At 38.0% G+C, this 18,263-nt stretch overlaps 1 protein-coding gene and 1 pseudogene across 2 annotated transcripts in view; one reads left to right on the plus strand and one right to left on the minus strand.

Moving 5' to 3' along the window:
• Window positions 1–375, minus strand: part of LOC136864887 (piggyBac transposable element-derived protein 4-like) — a 31,757-nt pseudogene extending 31,382 nt beyond the window's left edge.
• The window catches only part of Creld (Cysteine rich with EGF like domains), a 270,526-nt gene that overhangs the window by 80,499 nt on the left and 171,764 nt on the right, over window positions 1–18,263 (plus strand). The gene's annotated exons all lie outside the window — the stretch shown is intronic.

Here is an 18,263-nt window from a genome sequence, read left to right on the forward strand (position 1 = left end):
ATGCTGGGGCTGTACCTTAATTAAGGCAATGGCTGCTTCCTTCCAACTCCTAGGCCATTCCTATCCCATCATCGCCATAAGTCCTATCTGTGTCGGAGCGACGTAAAGCCACTAGCAAATTTTCCTGACCACGCTTTGTTTTCTTTGTGACGGTTTCTGCCCCATGGAATGTAGAAATCATTGTGACGTCTTTCTTATCACGCCACTTTAGGACAGAAATCTGGTCGGAATGCAGAGCTATAATTTCCTCCTTCTTTAGTTTTGTGTTCATTACATCTTTCGAAACGTCCTGTTGAGGCGCAAAGTTCCCACACAGTCAGTTTTCAATGATTTTAACTTATGAGCCAAAGCAGGTGATTTATACAAATTATCCATCCACAATGTGTATCCTTGGTTGAGAAGTGGCTCCACATGTGATAAAACAATAGCTTAAGTTTTTGTTGTGTCTGTTGATGTGTGTATTGTTTCAGGTATGGTATCTTTGCCTGTGTATGTTATAAATGACCAATGATAGCCTGAATTGGACTCGCGTAATTCGCTTTACAAAGGAAATTTAACCCTCCCGTGGTACGCCTCAGTTAACACTCCTTCCTACGGTACACCAGGGTCTGAGAGACCCTGCATTAAAAATCTTTAAAAAGAGAATTGTTTACCTATTTTTCTCTTTTTATTAAATTAAGCTAAATGATTACAATATACTGAACTAATTTTAACAGTTTGTGGCAAGATTATTAAGTAATACTTTTGAACACAACCAATTAACTAAGCAAGTACTGTTTCATTGGTGATAACTAATAAAATTTAATTTGTCTCACAGTAAGTACAAATTAAATGCAAACTTCATTAAGAAAGGTCAATGCAAGTCAATACAAATGTAACTGGAAGGATGCCGAAGCGAAATTTCTTAAAATACTATCACACCAAGGACACAAAAAGGGCAGTCTCTGACATCATCACAGACTAAGCGAAAAATATGTTCTGTCATCACAATGTTCGAATTTTCCCTCAATTTCTGAGGTTTCCAATAACCATTCAGAAATTGTACTTATTGACGCCATGTCCGGCCTCGCGTCTGCCTATCACCCGGCGGCCCCGGGTTCAATTCCCGGCCGGGTCAGGGTCTTTTACATCCATACTTACAGAGAAGTTTAAAATTTTCATTAGCTTGTGACAGAAGGGGGAAATTATACTGTATTAATCCCTGGCCTGGGGACTGAGTGTTTGCGACATCCTTAATCTTCCTTTCCTCACTCACAACATTCCACACTACCGCCATTCCAGTTACACGCAGGTTCATACAATATGGTGTCAGTAGGGGCAAAAGATCCACATGGGTCAACGCCCCGAACAAATAGCATATTTAGTCTAAAAAATAAAAAATAAAATCTATTGATGCCATTTTACACATCACACTCGTATTTAATTTGACATAGGTAGCAAAAGGTAGTTTAAGTGATAGGAACTAAAATGTCACGCCTACAGTACACCCGGGTCTCCAAGACCCTGTCAGCAAGTTTTAACAATGCTACGCAAAAGTATTTTTCTTTACAATAATGACACGTACTCTCCCTTCAACAGTCACACTCGTATGTCATAAGCCTCCCATCACTTGCATGCGCTGAGCAAACAAAAGATGCACAGGGTCTCGTAGACCCTGGTGTACCAAAGGAAGGTTAATATGTCCTCCTATTCAATACATACATATTTCCATCATTAGATGGAGTAATAATAGTCAAACATGTTTCAACTTGTTTGAGCCTTTTTCAGTGAATAAAGGTTAAAGGTTTTTTTTTTACATAATTGATGCTAAAAAAATGTGTTAAAACAATATGAAGTAAAGAATGAAGAACAAACGAGACATGACGGAATTGAAAAAGTTCAATATATTGTACCGGTTACGTACGAACTGTACATGCCGTATTTTTTGACTATTAATTTTACTTCATCATCACGCAAGACATTCAGAGCGAACTTGGTTTGTTTACGTTCGGAGGAGCGAACGGGCGAGCCAGCGATAGCTGTGTGTGTGACGTAGCTGCAGGGATAAGCTAGACTACTCGCCTGGCGCCACGTGTAGCCTGCATGGCCTGGTATGTTCTGGATATGAACGTCATGCCTTTGTGAACATTCCATTGAAAAAAATTCAAAACTTCTCTAATAGTAATCGCAGCGACTTGAGCTATACGTCATTTTGAAGCGGATAACATAAACGTCTCAAATTGCGAATCTCAAGGAAATCCGTTCAGGGATTCGCGAGATAATCTGCCTCAAGAGATCACGTTATCTGATGACATAGGAGCCCCAAACTGAATATAAGGAGAGCTTACTTTACCCAGATCAGACAGTCATAGCTGAGTGTTCAGCCTGACTCTCCACGCTGCAGTGTTCGTCGAAGTGCTGACAGAGTCTGTCTTTGAATATTTAAAGTCGTCATGTGGGACTTAAACTCTGACAGTCGCGTTGAACTTATAAATTGTGCGCGTGTGAACTCTAAATGTATAACAAAGTCTTTATAATGGACATTGAGTCCATCAGTTAAGTTGAACTTACAATTTTTGCGTGTGTTGGAACTCTGTTTGTGACAAGTCGTGTATTGGACTTAGTGACAGCAGTAAAGTACAACTTATATTCTGTGCGCATGTACAGTAGAAACTTCTCGATATAACTTACTTTCATTCTTGTGGAACTGAGTTCATTACCACATTGCCTGTGTGAAACTTAATCTCCGAACCAATATTAATTTAAATGTGACACTATTGCAATATTCTAGGAACTGTGATATTCCTCTTTAAATCTCGGTCAGCAGAGCTTAATCTCTAAACACATATCATTAATTTCAGTGTGACACTATTACGTTATACTATTAACCGTGACATTTTGTTAAATCTCAGTCAGCATAATTTCATTGGGATTCAGAGTGTTTATGAAAGTGTTCAAACTTCCACAAGAGTGTTAATGCAAGTGATTACCATAATCGTGTGCTACGACACCAAGGTTTCACTCCGAACTCAAACTGTGTTCTTTATCCAATTCAAACAAAATTGTGTATTATTTCTTCTGAACAGTGTGTAAATTATTTGTGTGTGACTGACAACAGTGTCTTTGATAAACTCTAGAGCAGTCATACATTTCTTTCAACGTCAAGTGCTACTTTATTTAGTGGAAAAATCACCACGAACTGTGCCAAGTGCGTGAACAATTTTCAGTTTCATTATTTCTATTCATGAACTGTGCTTTATTTTCTTCCAGTCTCGATGCTACTTGCATCTACATCTTTAGTGAACTTATAAATTCTATCTACAAGATTAAGAGTGAATTCGACGGCATATCCCTACCATATTAAATGAACCAGTGCTGTTAAACCAAAGTGTCGGGGGACTGTGTAATTCTGGACACTCGTATAAGTTATGTGATGAGTGATTACCCCGCAACATCGTCGGAGAACGTCAGAGAACGTCGGATGTTCGAGACTCAAACCCGTATCAAACCAACCTGGGTGTTCCGGCCTTATCTCAATGTAATATTGGCAACTTCCAGAACGTGTTCCAGCCCTGTTCAGCCTGGTGAACTGAGAGCACGGGTCATCAAAAGGCGATGTTGAAGGCAGCTACTATCAACAGTAAGGTGATGTGCACTTTGAAATGCATTTCTTGAATAAAAACTTTTCTTCAGTCTATTTAAAAAATTTTTGTAGATAGGACCCTGCCTCCTGTACGAAGCCCTAGCTACAAACAACCCAGAATTGCCCTGAGACCTACTTCTTGCTAACTTTAAAATTAATCCATAAAAACGGGCTATTTTACTGGTACAATATACACGTATCCATCATTAGATGGAGTAATAATCAACTTGTTTGAGACATGCTCAATGAAAAGAGGGGTAAAGTTTTTTTTACATAATTGATGCTAAAAATGTGTTAAAAGCTAATGAAGAAAAGAATGAAAACAAATGAGACATGACGGAAACCAACTATAAGTGATTATGGCAAGGTTGTGGACATCATAGAGTAAAACTTGAAAAAAAAAAAAAACAGGACAAAATCACTGTGTTAAAAATTCAAAATGACAGTCTGTCTCCATTGAGTCACCATCACAAATAGTTAAGAGGGGAGCGAAAAATTTGAGAAACTAAGTTTGGGAGGAAACATGTGCCAGGTAAAATGTATGTGACACATAGTGGAAACCACCAATGAAGTGCAAATTTGTTGAATAGTTGCACTCTCAAAAGGTCTGACCACCTCAAATTTAGTGGTCCCGTTCTCAATGATCATGTCCAATGTTGGCTTAGCTGTATTTGCCTTATTTTTAAATAATCAGAAGGGCAGCGAAAAATTGAGAAGTTATGTTAGAGAAGATAACAGATGCCAGGTAAAATGTATACAACACATAGTTGAAACCGTCAATGAAGTTGAAATCTGTAACAGAAAAAAATGAGGTTGTATTAGAAACTTAGGCTAATAAGTAAAAAATAATTATGAAGAAAACTTTTAAACTTACTTTTTAAGTAGTTGTCCTCTTGAAACTGCCTGACCTTCTCAAATTTTACGTTTCTGTTCTTACTGATCGTGTCTATTGTTGGCTCAGCTGTGTTTTCGAGGATGGGAGGAGTGAGGGGAAGGGTGAGTGGGTGCAGGGCTGGAGGGGAGGGGGGAGTGGTGGTGAGTTGGAGAGATGGAGCTGGGGTTCGTTTTTATTATAGAAGTTTTGACAGATGACAGAATTAATGTTTCAAGTAGAATGTTCCTTTTTCATTAATTTCATTTAAATTATGAGAGGGGTTCATAAACTGATCTATATAGATGTGGATGCTCTCGAGAACGTTGAGCAAGGTGCCTCTTTGCTCATAATGCAAGATTTTAAGATCTTTTATCTATTGATGTGAATACGTGACTGGATTCTGTATGATGCTCACTCATAGTTGAAAAATGATTATATTTGAGAGTGTTGCAATGTTCGGCGTATCTTATGACAAAATTACTGCCTGTTTGACCGACATAGCTGGAATAACAGGATTGGCGTTCTGATTTGTAAGCTCCGGAGTTCAAGTATCTATTATTATTGTTATTGTTGACAGTGTGCGGATTGAAAATAAGTTTGAAGTTGGTGTGGGAGGTTCTAAATGCTATTTTAATGTTGTGTCTTTTAAAGATATTAGACATTTGGTAAATGCTACTACTATTGAATGTGAAAGTGGGAAACTTCCCTTTACAAGTGGAATATTTATCTAGGGTAGTCTTGGGTCTGCTCATATCTATTGATGATTCTGTTGAGGAAGGTTTTTCTGAAACCATTGTATTCTGCAATGTTGTAAATAGTGTTAATTTCTTAGTTATAATTCATGCGAGATAAAAGAACAGTTAATGCTCTGAGTACCAAGCTATTGTAAGCTGCTTTTTTATGTATGTCTGGCTGCAGAGAAGTTTGTTGGATGGTATTGATGGCGTGGGAGGGATTTACGTATATATTAAAGGATAAAATGTTGTTGCAGTTGTGCATATTGGTTAAGTCCAGGTAATTAAGGGCATTATTGTTTTCTGACTCTATGGTGAATTTTATATGTGGATCATAGGAGTTGAGTAGTTCAAGTACTGTATTGCTGTTAGTAATACGGGAATCTAAAATAACAAACGTGTCATCTACATAGCGTGTCCAGTGTTGAATGCCATTAATTTTACCAATGATCTAAAGTTAAAAACTTCATGGTTGATCCGTATTGAACTGAGAACCACATGAGTAATTTTAATGTAAAGAAATCCACTTTTTCAATACATACAAAGCTATTGCACTTAAGTTATACTACAACATTTTTATTATTATTATTATTATTATTATTATTATTATTATTATTATTATTATTATTATTATTATTATTATTATTATGAATGTACCGGTAACATGACTTTACATTAAAATTACTCGTGTGCTTACCAATGATGTGAGAATGTTCTAAATGATCGATGTAAATATCCGCAAGGATCCCTGAAGCTGGTGACCCCATGGGAAGAGCCATCTGTTGGTAAATGACATCATTGAAAGTGAAGAAATTGTTATTCGTTGTAAATTTCAGAATCTGAATAAATTCATCTATTTCGCCTGTACTTAATTTGCTGAATTTGGAAATATTGTTCTTAATTGTACTGTGTTGTTAACGGGCACATTAGCATATATGTTAGTAATATAAAATGAATGAAGAGCGTGGTGTTCGGATAAATTAAAATATTTAATTTTATTGCAAAATTCTATGGAATTTTTAACTGACGTATTGGTTTGAAAATGATAGTGTGATTTAAGGAATTTGTGAATGAACTGAGATACTTCATAAGTTGGACTATTTCTGAAATTGATAATGGGTCTTATGGGGATGTCAGATTTATGTATCTTGGGTAGAGCTTTTGCTGTGGGAAGCTTTGGATTCATGATAATCATTTTGAATTTTTCAAGGTCATTAAACAAAAACGAAACATTCTTAATAATGGCTTCCAGGTCTGTTTGTATTTTATTAGTTGGATGTTTTTAGAGGTTATGAAGTTGTTTTCTGTAAAAATAAAAGTTTGTGCTGTATTGATGTCACTCTTATCTATGATTACGGTAGCGTTCCCTTTGCAAGAGACAATTTTCATGGTTGGTCCGTATTGAAGCTGACTACAAGCAGATTATCACAAAATAATTTATTCTACTGTACCACATATTCAATACATGCCACTTGCTACGTGGGTGAAATTGACATAATACTATGTACACTTCTTACGAACATGTTTCTCCCCTTGTTAAGGGCATCATCAGCCTGTAGGTAACCATAAGGTCAACAGTTAGAATCATTAACCAATCATACAAGGATTTTTTTTTTTTTTCATGTTCACAAGGAATACACTGAAAATAATTTGTTACACTTTAAAACATCTTAAGATAACATGCTACAGTTATAATATAGAAAAATGTCTATTACAAACTAAGAGTATTGAGAATAAATAGTGTCTGAACTCATGGGAAATAAATTTAAAAGAATGTAAATGAAAACTATGAGAAACATTTTTTTAATGAAGACCATGACTTTGCAGGTCTTGGGCTAGTAACAGTCATGATAAAGATTGTAATCCTCTTTGGGTATAATAATCCCAAGAATTCTGTATCTGTATAATTGTAGCATGTTATCTTAAGATGTTTTAAAGTGTAACATATTATTTTCAGTGTATTCCTTGTATGATTGGTTAGTAATAGGCATTTTTCTACGTTATAATTGTAGCATGTTAACTTAAGAAGTTTTTAAAGTGTAACATATTTTCAGTGTATTCCTTGTATAATTGGTTAATGATTCTGACTTTTGACCTTAAGGTTTCCTACAGGCTGATGATGACCTTAACAAGGGGCAAAACATGTTCCTAAGAAGTGTACATAGTATTATGTAAATTTCACCCATGTAGCACATGGCATGCATTGAATAGGTGGTACAGTAGAATAAATTATTTTGTGATAATTTGCTTATAGCATTCCCTTTGTTGGCTTTTGTTATTATTAAGTCATTTTTTTTTACTTTCTTCTTTAATTTGTGTACTTTAGCTATGTGTTCAGTGTTGGGTTTAATGGTTTGTTGTTGATTAAGGATAAGAGTTTACGTTTGACTTCATATTGGACCTCTTCTTATATGTTTATGGGTAGCTTATTAATGGCTAATTCCAATTCAGCTATGGTGGAAATTAAATTATCATGGTTAGAAGGATTACCCCAATTATGTTTAGGTCCCTTGCTTAGCACTTCGAGATCATCGGCATCGAGATTGATTTTACTTATGTTCACTATGGGTTGGTGAAAATAATTTGGTTGTACGCTCTTTGGGGTATTATGTTTGCTAAGTATTGTTTTTGAAGGAGCATTCAATTTTTTGTCAAATGTGTTTTGCTTCTTTAACAAAGTATGATTAAGTTTGTTAGTGATGTGTAATTGAAAGGATGTCCATTCGAGGGAGCAAAGAAGACTGGAAACTTTTAAATGAGTTTCATATACAGTAGTTTGTGGTTCAGAAGAGATTTCTTTTCATGGAGAAATTTGATTTAGTCTTTAGTCCAAATTTTATCAGTTTTAAGTTGAGTTGCACAAGTTTTTGCTGTGTTCCTATGAGTTTTCTTACTGAATTTTAGAAATTTGGGGTTTAAGTCATTGATCAAGCATTTTTTTCAAAACACGTAAGTCTTTCCCTAATTTGGCAACCGTTATTTTGAGATTGCAATAAAGGTTGGCTTTCTTGCCTGCCTGGATCACATTTCCATTACAACATATTACAATCATTCCATATTGATGGTTTTTACTTTATAAAAGAAATTTAATATGTCCTGCTCAGTATATCAGGCGAGTTGGCCATGCGGTTAGGAGCGTGCAGCTGTGAACTTGCATCCAGGAGATAGTGGGTTCAAACCCCATTGTCGGCAGCCCTGAAGATGGTTTTCCATGATTTCCCATTTTCACACCAGGCAAATGCTGGGGCTGTACCTTAATTAAGGCCACACCGGGCGAGTTGGCCATGCGGTTAGGGGTGCACAGCTGTGAGCTTGCATCTGGGAGATAGTGGGTTCGAATCCCACTGTCGGCAGCCCTGAAGATGGTTTTCTGTGGTTACCCATTTTCATACCAGGCAAATGCTGGGGCTGTACCTTAATTCAGGTCACGGCTGCTTCCTTCGAACTCCTAGGCCTTTCCTATCCCATCATTGCCATAAGACCTATCTTTGTCGGTACGGCGTAAAGCAACTAGCAAAAAATGAAAAGACCACAAAGGGCTCTAGCAGAAGCCTGCTTGCTAAAGCTTTGGAAAAGTATTGTATTACATTACAGTACTTAAGTAGGCCGAATAGTCATGAGCCGGATAGCGAAGAGTCTACTGTACTACTGTTTTACACAAATACTAGCATAGTATCTGCTGAAAAATTAGTGGCTTTATTTGCGCCTGTGTAATGCATATCTTTGGCATTTGTTACATAATGATAGAAAAGAAGATATCTTTTGCGGCTCCTAATAACAAGAAGGCAGCTTTTATTTGAAGAAATTTTACATCAGATTATCAATTATACTTCGGAAACTTATCGTTCCTTGTTTCCTCAAAAGCAAGTTAATATCCATCACCAACTTCACCAGAGCCCTGTTGGCCGCCATCTTTTCCAGGATTTCTGTAGGGCCTTCACAGCTACCGTAGCGGTCTCTGGGCACATGTAGTCTCTGCTGTACTTCACCTCCACGGGCTATTCCCTACTTTATGACTTTGCTCATCTCCCTCGTATGAACACATGAAGAGAATGACAGAAGAAAGGATACCCAGGAAGATGCACTAAATGGATATAACAGGAAAATGACCAAAAGGAAGACCAAGAGTCAGGTGGATAAGAGGAGTAGAAAAGTGTGTGCAGAGAAGAGGAGAGGACTAGGGAAGAGTGAACAGGGAGAAGTGGTGGGAAGATAAGAGGAGATGGAGAGGCTTATGTTCCAAGGAGATCCAGCCAACAGCTGGAAACTGCAGATGATGATGATGATGATGATGATGATGATGATGATGATGATGATGATGATGATGACGACTTTGGAAACTGCACTTTAATAAAATATTTCCACATTAACAATATGGTTCCTCATAGTCCTGAATGAAAATTCTAAAAACAACTTGAACTTCATTCTTACAGGTTATGGGCTACCTGCATGCAAACTTGCAGCTTCCTAGACCTTCTTGTCATCAATAATTTTATCTTCATTATTTATTCTGCCCTCCAAGTGAATTCTTAATTCCAAACTGCCCAGGCAGATTTCCTTAAAAGGGAGTCGATGAAGATGATGTATGAACACTTTATGATATTGGAAAGAACTCCTGCATGCGTAGTGGAGGACATAAATCAACTTCCATGAACAAACTGTACAACCTCAGTACCACATGATATTTATATACCAGAGGTGCAAACATAATAAAAGAGGTGTAAAAATTATTCAAGGAAGGTCAATAAGACCATTCACAAGTTTGATTACAATCATGTTAAAAAAATTCAATTTTGGATGGTTTCCATTTAAAACCTGAGCTTTTCATTTTAAGAAAACACTACGTGATTTTTGGTCTTCAATAAGTAAAATAGGAGAGAGAGGAGGGGGAGAGAGTATGTGTTTTTTTAAGGAGCATTTTTTAAAAATCTACTTAACACTGTATAGTTATCACCAACAATAAGAAAGGGCTAGGACTGGGCAGGTAGCAACAGTGACTTAATTAAGGTACCAAAACCAAACACCATGGCTAAACAGCCCCGAAGGGCCTTGGCTTACCAAGCGACCACTGCTCAGTCCAAATATCTGCAGATTATGAGGTGTCATGTGGTCAGCACAACAAATCTTCTCGGCCGTTATTCTTGGCTTTCTAGACCAGGGCCACTAGCTTCGAACCCACTATCTCCCGGATGCAAGCTCACAGCCGCGTGCCCCTGACTGCACGGCCAACTTGCCTGGTTTGTGGTCTTTCAAAACTTTTTATGCATATGTGGAGTCACAGTTATAAGGTATGGTACAGTGTTGTGAACATGTATGTAACACGTATAAATTATTGGAAAAAACTCCTGAACAAGCGAGACATAGAAACCTCTTTCAGCGCTCACAATCAGCAATGAACATACGTAGAGAGCAACTCTGTTGGCAACTCTGTATTCTTTGTTTCATCAGTTGTTTATCAGATGTCCAAAGTGCGTACATTGATAAATTGTTGTTTTGTGTGTTCCATTATGTTTTAATTAAAGATTGCAAAATGGGTGATACACGAAAAAAAAATTGTAGTGACCACATTTGAGAAACTACCTGCTATAATGTGATTAGATTCTGGGGTAACAGCCAAGTTAGGGGTAGGAAATAGTACAGTTGGAGACTGGAAGAAAAATTGAGCAGAAATTGAAAAGGGGTGTGCTGCCCAACTTAGTGGAAGTGGAATGAAAGTAAGAAAAACAATGTTGAAAGGTAAGCATAATGAAGTTGAGGAAGCATTATTTTTGTGGCGTAAACACTTAAGAGGAAATGGCTTGGCCATTACAGGTCAATATTGCAGGAAAAAGCATTTCAATGTCAGTGACAAATGGGAGAAGATTCAGACTTTACTGCCAGTGATGGTTGGATTGGTGGAAAAAAAAACTATTTGGTATTCGCCAGATTACCATTAGTGGAAATGCTTTATTCACTGACAATGAGGCTGTGCTATAAATTATAGGCTATCTTTCAAAGTTAATTGACAAGGAGAGAACTTCTGTGGAACAGTTGAACAACTGTGATGAGAGTGGTTTAAATTACAAGATGTTCCCTATGAAAATGCCAAAAGTAAGGAACAAGTCACCATCTTGGCTTGCAGCAATGTAACCGGCACCACAAGCTTAGGCTTACATTAACAGGAAAATCATGGAAACCTGGAGCTTTCAAAAACCTGAAAAATCAGGAATCACTGCCCCTGTATTACACACATTAAAAGAAAGCATAGATGAATTCAAAAACGTTTTAAAACCTGGTTCCAAACTGAATTCATACCAGCTGTAGAGAAATATTTTGAAGACAACAATTTGCCGAGAAAAGTTGTGCTGCTTCTTGATAATGTGCCTTTTCATCCTGCCGGTGATGAATTCACAGATTGTGATATCAAAGCATTATTTTTATCACTAAATGTGACTGCTCTTTGTCAGCCAGTGGACCAGGGCATCTTGAAATACTAAGGAAAAAGTATCGCCGGTGTCTTCTCAGTTCGCTGACATCGCCAGTTGATGATTATGAAGACTGTGTAACCATTCTGAAGAGGATTGCCTTGTTAGATGTCATAAGATGGTTGGCCAAAGCGTGGGAAGATTTTCTGGACGTATCACTTGTGAGGTCATGGAAAAATCTTTCGGACCATGAAGGTGGAGATTTTAACTTTGAATCTATGTGCAAAACCGAGGTTAGAGATCGAAACAATGTTCTTTCATTGTTCAAAAATGTACTGGGCTGTGAGGATGTTGATTCAGAGGACGTCACATAGTGGATGGCAAATGATCAAGTTGATGAATTATTTAACAACGATATTGTGGAACTGGTGACGCAGGGGGAAGTAACAGAAGTGGAGGAGGCAAGCCTAGATGACAGGGAAAAATTCATCCCACGTTTGGAAGGGTTCAAGACGATTGACGCAGCACTGCAGTACGTTAGTGAGCAGGAGGAAGCAACGCCAGCTGATATCACCTGCTTGCGTAAGTTGAGAATATTGCATCATTAAAGAGGGATAAAGTGGGATAGCACCACGAACCTACTACGCTGGCGGAGCAGGGGGAGAGGTGATACTCCCACGTGGCGCGTCCCAGGTGGTGGATAGGGGGGTCCTAACCGGCTTGCCGGCGGACTTGAGGGAAATGAAATACCTCTCGCGGACCAAACACACACCCCCTGTGGGTGGGGGAGGCAGACGAATAATACACCCACGGTATCCCCTGCCTGTCGTGAGAGGCGACTAAAAGGGGCGACCAAGGGTTGATTGTATTAGAACCATGAAACTACTTGTGATTCGTACCACCACGCGGAGAACACCAAGGGTCGCTTTTACTTGTGCGTAGTACCACTATATTAGGTACGAAATTGGTTTGTGATTAGTAGCACACAGGAGCACCGTGCGGTCGGCTTTTGCAGTACCTGTGATTAGTACCACCATATGAGCAGGACCATGGGATGATAGCTACCGTGGTTCTGCCTTGCCTGTGATTAGTACCCACTATATGAGGAACACCACGGGATAGGGAGAGGTCCCTGTGGTTAGTACTCTTATGTGATGAACACCATAGGTTTGCGTTGCCTGTAAATGGCGCCGCAAAGTGAGAAAAACATAGGTCTGTATTATATGTCGAATTTCATAAGCTCAGAGTAGTACAATAATGTGTGGAATACCGCAAGTCTCTGCTACTTTTGATTATTACCGCAACAGAACAAATACCATGGTTCTGCTTTGCTAGCGATCAGTACCGTTATGAGGGGCCGATAACTTCGATTTAGGACCCCCTTTTGACTGCACGCATAATCGATTGTGTTATGCTATAGCAGTACTCCCTTGGTCAGTAATACTCTTTTGTCACGTCAGTTTATGTGAATGTGAGACATTGCGGGTCGCATCCACTGATTGTTTTAAATTCATGTCCATCCATTCATTCGTTCTCACGCTTTTGAATTCTGGTCAGTGGAGAATTTTAGACTTTTAATATGTCATTCCATTTCGTCTTATTTCGTACCATTAGGGGCCGATGACCTCGATGTTAGGCCCCTTTAAACAAGAATCATCATCATCATCATCATCAAAGCGGGATAGCAGTCATCTATCTAAGACTATTTTTAAACCGTCAAACCTGTAAGTTTCGGCTTTTATGTTAGGTCTGCCTTTTCACATGTGTGTGACGAATATGATTAAATTATTTTTTGTAAAAATTAGGCCTATGTTTTCCGTTAATGTTTATTTTAAAAGTTTCATTTACCGGGCGAGTTGGCCGTGTGCGTAGAGGCGCGCGGCTGTGAGCTTGCATCCGGGAGATAGTAGGTTCGAATCCCACTATCGGCAGCCCTGAAAATGGTTTTCCATGGTTTCCCATTTTCACACCAGGCAAATGCTGGGGCTGTACCTTAATTAAGGCCACGGCCGCTTCCTTCCAACTCCTAGGTCTTTCCTATCCCATCGTCGCCATAAGACCTATCTGTGTCGGTGCGACGTAAAATCCCTAGCAAAAAAAAAAAAGTTTCATTCATATGTAATTTACAATGCAGATGGTTTCATGTTTCCTGTAATAATTTTTGAAATATACAGTACAATACGTGCATACGTAACAAACACTTATAACTAGCATGTACTACGTAAGAAGTGAGAAAATATTAATAAAATTGGGTTTTAATATAAAAAAGAGTGTTTTTAAAGGTACGGCTGGGGTCGGAAGAGAGTATTTATGGAACTCTGGCCTATCCAGTTTTTTTGTTATCCGGCTTGACCTTCCACCACATTAAACCAGATAGCCAAGAGTCTATGGTAGTTATAATAATGTTATTGGCTTTACATCCCACCAACCACTTTTATGATTTTTGGATACGCCGAGGTTATGAACTTCATTATTGGTTCCGTATTGAATTAAGATTACATATAAAATAAATACAAGGTTTAATCCACCTACTCAATACTTTACATAAATTGCAATGTTTACAAAAACATTACAACAAGTTACGAGGTACTAGTTTCGACCCTGTATGGGTCATCATCAGCCTAGCCAAGATACATATATATATGCCAAAGTCTTAAAACAGAATTACATGGTGGAATGAAATATAAAAGAATGAATTGAGTATGTGATGGAATGATGCACATAAAATGGTGAGTCTATGAACTGTATAGATGTAACAATGTTATGTTTATCAGTGACAAATAAAATCTTTGGAATTATGTCATGTTTAATTAAACTATATGAATATTTATCATACAATTATCGTAAAGTTGAATAAAATGAGCTCTGTTGACTAATATTCTAAAACTGCACATTTAAAATCGTAATATGCCGGTTTTAAAGTGAAATCCAAATGCTTCTGTTGAGTTCTAGAAGATGTAAAGTTCAACATTGGCGCAGAGGGAATCTTTCTTGCATGATGTCCAATAAATCCACAACAGAAGTTAAATGTTGATAGAACTGTTCGACATTCTTGTAATATAATAAAATCCTGCTATGCTGTAAAGAATACTCCCAATTCAAGTAGGAACCAATAGAACCTTATGCGCAATGTAAAACAACCTTACCGGTGAAGTGCAACTGACAGAGTACTCTATGCAGTAATGCCTAAAGTAAGTATTTATTTATTGCATTCATATTAATCTAGAAGTTTTACTGAATATCAGAATACAATCAATGAAGTATGTAAATTGTGTAGCAAACGTAAATTGTGAACTTACAACATCATACGTAATACCATGAGGTTTTGAATGTTGATACGCACATATGTGCGGGCTAGGTTTCCTTACGGGCAATGCATGCAGGAATGCTGGTGCTGTCACAAAAAGGACTGTGAAAGCAAAACTCGTACTCTACATAAGAAATGTAATGTATAAGATTTTAATTGTTTAAAATCGTTCCACACTGTAAAATAGAACATTTGATCATGTACATGTGCGTATTCACATGTACTGAGTTGAATTTTTTATTTTTTTATTTTTTGCAAGTAGTGAATGAAGTCCTGACACGCACAATTGTGTGGGTTCTGTTTTTCAGCCGATAGTTCTTTTGTAAAATAAACTGTGAAAACATGTATTTGAGAGCATTTTAGTAAGTTTTTGACGTTTTGACACCTCCAGATTTCTTTCAGGTCTGACGACAAGTTGCTGCTGCCAAAAGGGCAGTAAAAGCAAAACTCTTCCTCAGTGTAGAAAATGTAACGTTTACTTGTGTTTGAACGAAAATTTAATTGTTTTAAATTATTCCCCACTGTAAAACAGAACATTTGATCATGTACATATGTATATTCACATGCACTGAGGTAATGTTTCTTTTTTGTAAGCAGTGAATTAAGTCCTGACACGCACAATTGTGCGGGTGCTTTTTTTTTCAGATGTTAATTTTTATTTTGTAGAATAAACTAAAAATATATGTTTTTAAGAGCATTTTAGTCAGTTTTTGACGTACAAACAAAAATTCACACCGCCAGTTTTCTTTTAGGTCTGAAAGGGTTAAAATTGGTTGTCACTTTCTGCAGCTCTACGTACCTAGTCACTGTCAGTATGGACTGGTCGCTGTTACATATCCGTTTTGCCACCTTGGTTTATCGGCCCCAATGTAATTACAATTGCCGATCTGTATCGGTTCCCGGGCTTTGAAAAGGTTTGAGGGTTAAGTTAACTTTGTATTTTCTCATTGAAGCCGCTTGGAGTCGGCTAGTTACTGTGTAATTTACTATTTGTAAAGGCATTTGTAAAGTACCATGCTTTCTGGAAATTTCTGGGTTTCTTGAAATTTTCCTCTCCCCGGATTGGAAGTCTTATCATGCCTGGGCTATTCCTGTGTAAGATTAATAATTTGTATGTCACTAATGTAAATTACAGTAGGCTTTCGTGTTTCGATTTGTATGTTGGTATTTCTCCAGAACCATCTGGTACTGTCCCCATGATCTAAATGTGGGAGATCTCTCTTCGAGAACTAGTTAGAAGTTTGAGAAGCTTCATTTTATGAGGGCTGGTTCCCCATTGGATGTTATGTGTTCAGGGCTCAAAACCCTCTTCTTATATTGCTGTTAGAATTAACTTGGTGTGTATTTCTAGTCATAAAAGGGTAAATAACTGAAGCAAAGCAAATTAGCCCAAGTATTTGAAATAAATTGATGTGCAAGCTTTTAACCTGGTGCAATAATGTCCTGATCCTGGCCCGCACCTTCTTCCGACTTCTATCCACAAAAATTGTGGTACAAAAGTGGTAGCAGACCGTTTGTTAAATGGGTCTGGACAAAGCACCATTGTTTTCAGTTAACTTCAGGTTTTGGACTATAAAAGTTATTCCAGTCAGGTCTTTTCTAAATTCTGTTTTCCTAGTCTGTGTTATTCATAGCATGGCTACTCGTGACGTTTCGTATCCAGGGTCCTTATGGAAGGAGGAGCTATTGTATGAGTTGCTAATTCATAACCTGGAATCGAAGGGAACTGTTAAAAGCGATGAGGCTTTATTGCGATCTAATTTAGGTAAAGTTATTTCTGTGTCCCAGTATACCGAGAGCAAGGTTGGCAGTTCGGTGTCCCTGATTGAGGCAAATCTGTCCAATATTTTATCTGTCATGGACTTCTTGGAAAGCAATGTAGCTTCAATCCACCAGCTGAAAAGAGTCCAAGGTCAATTGACCCATTATTTGCAATGAACTGAAGATCTGCTTACCTTAGAATTGAAGGAAGAGCTTAGCAACCAAGTTGGGTCTTCAAAGGCTAAAACTTCTAAGCTGTTGGAGAATGTTGAATCGTGGTTGTCTAAGGTTGCCACTGAAACTAAGTCTGTGCCTCCATCTACTATTCAAGTAGAAGATGAGCTAAAGAAGTCCACTGGCAGTATTGAGTTAAATGGACAGCAACCCTTGCCTGAACTACAACAATTTATACCTTTAAACTCTCCTCCAGATACTCAGCTCCCTGTTCAACACCCTAGTTTGGCCTCTCATATTTTGAGTTTTTCTAATATGCCCCACCTGTTAAATTTGATGTTAACATTATTCAGTGAATTCAGCCAATGATGTAATCTCATTTCTCCATTTTCTTGTTGAGTTCCAAGATCACCCTTTAGTCTTTGGGTTGTCTCACGCTCAAATTTTACAATTTTTTTTATCCGTATACCATTGGAGTACTTTCTGGTAAAATAGTTAGTGAAATAGTGGGACAAAATTCCTTATAACATTTTCATGCTAATTTATTAATGCATTTCATTCCCGCTCACGCCCTCAATTCTTTGATTCAGAAATTTTATTTCAGGGTACAGCGCCTAGATTAAACTCTATCTGACTTTATTACCAATATGAAACTTTATGCCAGGGTTTTCGTTCTCCATTATACTGAAGAGCAGATGGTTTCAACTATTGTAGAGGGTATTCCTCCATCTTATCGCTCCTGCTTGTGTTGCGTGGCTCAGCCTCGGAATTTTGTTGAATTGGAGGCCATGGTTGTAACCGCTGAGGGAGTTCGCCATGCAAACTCTCTCTGCGCCGCGAGTGTGTCTTCCCACCTTAATGCCACTGATTCTCTTATGGTATTTCTCGGAAGCCCGCACCTCCAAGAATGTGTTATGCCTGTGGTTCGCCTGATCATCTGCATAACCGGTCCCCTTCTCGTTCTTATAGTGCACCCTTGCCTAGTGCTTGTTCTAGCACGAAGGCTTACCCTAGGGCTGTTAATAACGTGTGCTTTCGGTGTGGGATCTCGGGTCATTTGTGGGAGATCTCTCTCTGAGAACTAGTTAGAAGTTTGAGAAGCTTCATTTTATGAGGTCTGGTTTCCCCATTGGATGTTATGTGTTCAGGGCTCAAAACCCTCTTCCTATATTGCTGTTAGAATTAACTTGGTGTGTATTTCTAGTCATAAAAGGGTAAATAACTGAAGCAAAGCAAATTAACCCAAGTATTTGAAATAAATTGATGTGCAAACTTTTAACCTGGTGCAATTATGTCCTGATCCTGGCCCGCACCTTCTTCCAACTGCTATCCACAAAAATTCCGTTACAGTGCTGTAAGTTGTATTTGAAAATAAATATGTTTTGTA

The sequence above is a fragment of the Anabrus simplex genome, chromosome 2 (assembly GCF_040414725.1).
Source record: "Anabrus simplex isolate iqAnaSimp1 chromosome 2, ASM4041472v1, whole genome shotgun sequence".
Lineage (NCBI taxonomy): Eukaryota > Metazoa > Arthropoda > Insecta > Orthoptera > Tettigoniidae > Anabrus > Anabrus simplex.